The sequence below is a fragment of the Cynara cardunculus genome (genome assembly GCF_001531365.2).
Source record: "Cynara cardunculus var. scolymus isolate 2C chromosome LG 13, CcrdV1, whole genome shotgun sequence".
NCBI lineage: Eukaryota > Viridiplantae > Streptophyta > Magnoliopsida > Asterales > Asteraceae > Cynara > Cynara cardunculus.
The window spans coordinates 23833527-23836254 of NC_037540.1; positions in this window are offsets into that span (position 1 = coordinate 23833527).

Genomic DNA, 2728 nt, shown 5'->3' on the forward strand with positions numbered 1-2728 from the left:
GGGTTGTGTGCTGATGCAACGTGGAAAAGTAATAGCTTATGCTTCCAGACAGTTAAAAGATCATGAGAGACAATATCCTACTCATGATATGGAGTTAGCGGCAGTTGTGTTTGCGTTGAATATATGGAGACATTACTTGTATGGAACGAAGTGCCAAATCTTTACAGATCATAAGAGCTTGCAACATCTGTTTCATCAGAAAGATTTGAATATGAGTCAGAGAAGATGGTTGGAATTGGTGAGTGATTATGATTGTGAGATATTGTATCATCCAGGCAAGGCAAATGTAGTAGCCGATGCGTTAAGTCGACAAGAGAAAAGTGGAACGATCAAAGCTATAGCCTTACGAGTTGAGTTATTACCCAATATTCAAGAAGAGTTACGAGAATTTCAATATGAAGCCATGAAAGAGAATAAGATCAAACGTGAAAGATTGGATGGATTAATATCTGATTTGGTAAGAAATGGCACGGAATTTTGGAAATTTCAGAACAGAATTTGGGTACCATGTTATGGTGATCTCAGAAAGCGTATCTTGAATGAAGCTCATCAGTCACGTTTTGCGATACATCCAGGAACAAATAAAATGTATCGGGATTTGAGACAACATTATTGGTGGCCAGGGATGAAGAAAGAGATTGCTAAACATGTTGAACAGTGTTTGACTTTTCTTCAAGTAAAGATTGAACACCAACGTCCTTATGGTAAGTTACAATCTTTRRAAATTCCGGTTTGGAAATGGGATCATATTACTATGGATTTCATAACCAAATTGCCGAGAACATCGAAAGGATATGATGCGATATGGGTGATAATGGATCGGTTATCTAAATCTGCACACTTCTTACCTATGAAAGAGTCGTATTCGATGGAGAGATTAGCAAAGTTGTATCTTGATGAGATAGTGAAACGACATGGAGTTCCATTATCAATTGTTTCTGATAGAGATAGTCGCTTCACTTCTATGTTTTGGAAGAGTTTTCAGAAAGAGATGGGTTCACAGATTAAATTGAGTACAGCTTATCATCCTCAAACTGATGGACAGAGTGAACGAACTATCCAAACATTAGAAGATATGTTGAGATCTTGTGTTATTGATTTTGGAGGGTCGTGGGATRRTCATTTGACATTGGTTGAATTTGCATACAACAATAGCTATCATTCGAGTATTCAAGCATCACCTTTTGAGGTTCTGTATGGGCGAAAATGTCGAACTCCTTTATGCTGGAATGAAATAGGGGAAAAACAGTTAGCTGGGCCTGAGTTAGTTCAGCAAACTGCAGATAAAATTGGAGTAATTCAAGAACGAATGAAAGCGGCACAAGACAGACAAAGAAGTTATGCAGATAAACGTCGGAAACCGATTGAGTTCCAAATAGGTGATAAAGTGATGTTRAAAGTATCACCTTGGAAAGGAATAGTACGTTTTGGAAAAAGAGGGAAGTTAAGTCCAAGATATGTTGGACCATTTCCTATTATTGGAAGAGTTGGGGAAGTAGCCTATWAGTTAGAACTTCCTTTAGAGTTAAGCGGAATTCATGACACGTTTCATGTGTCAAATTTGAGGAAGTGTTTAATAAGTTCAGATGTGGCAGTACCCTTACCTGAGATTAGGGTGGATGAAAAGTTATGTTTTGAAGAAACCCCTAAGCAGATTACTGATTATAAGGTGAAAAAGTTACGAAATAAAGAGATTGGGTTAGTAAAGGTTCAATGGCGTTATCATAAAGGATCAGATGCCACCTGGGAACTAGAGTCAGAAATGCGGATGAAATATCCCTATCTGTTTGCTTAAGTGAATTCCGGGACGGAATTCTTTTAAGGAGGGAATATTGTAATAGTCTGGTTATCATTTTAGTTATATATATATATATATATATGATATATGTATGTATGTATGATGTGTGTGTATGTGAGAGCTTTTAATTAAAAAAAAAAGAGAAAGGGGAGAGAGGTCGGCTATTAAGCCGCCTCTCAAAAGTTCAAATGGGTGTGTATATATATAGTTTTTTTTAAAGAAAAGAAACACACACATACACATACTACATTTCTCAAAAACTCTCTGAAGAAGTTGAATTGCAGCAAGGAGAAGAAATCTACAAAAGCTTTGATATTCAATTCTAAAAGGTGAGTGTATTTGAGCTTTGAATATGAATTGCTTCATACAAATTGAAAAGCATTTCAACTGATTATTATGTGTTTGGAGGCATTTTTATGATGATATTTGGGTATACCGGCCAAGTGGTGTCCGGATTGAGGTCCGGATACTTAAACCGGATGTGTTTTGTCCGGATATCCACTAAACCAGACAAGAGGTGACCGGTGTGTCTTATAAACCGGCCAAGAGGTGAGCGATTTATTTCTAAACCGCTTGTATCAAAAGGTTTAAGTCTTTAAACCGGCTAAAGGGTAACCGGTATACTCTAAACCGGACAAAGGATGAACGATGTATCGTCCGGTTTATTCTAAACCGGGCAATGTTGAAATTAAAGTATTGTCCGGACTTCTAATCCGGACAAGAGAGTTGGATGTTTTCAAAGTATTTTGACCGGACTCCTAATCCGGGCAGGTTTGACCGGATTTCTAATCCGGGTGAAAAAGAAGGTTTTGAGAAATGTTTTCGTTATAATGATTGAGCAGTGTTAACTGGTGTGAGATGGCGGTGTAACCGCGATAGTGATTGAGCAGTGTTAACTGCGTTTGAGATGGCGGTGTAACCGCGAGAGTG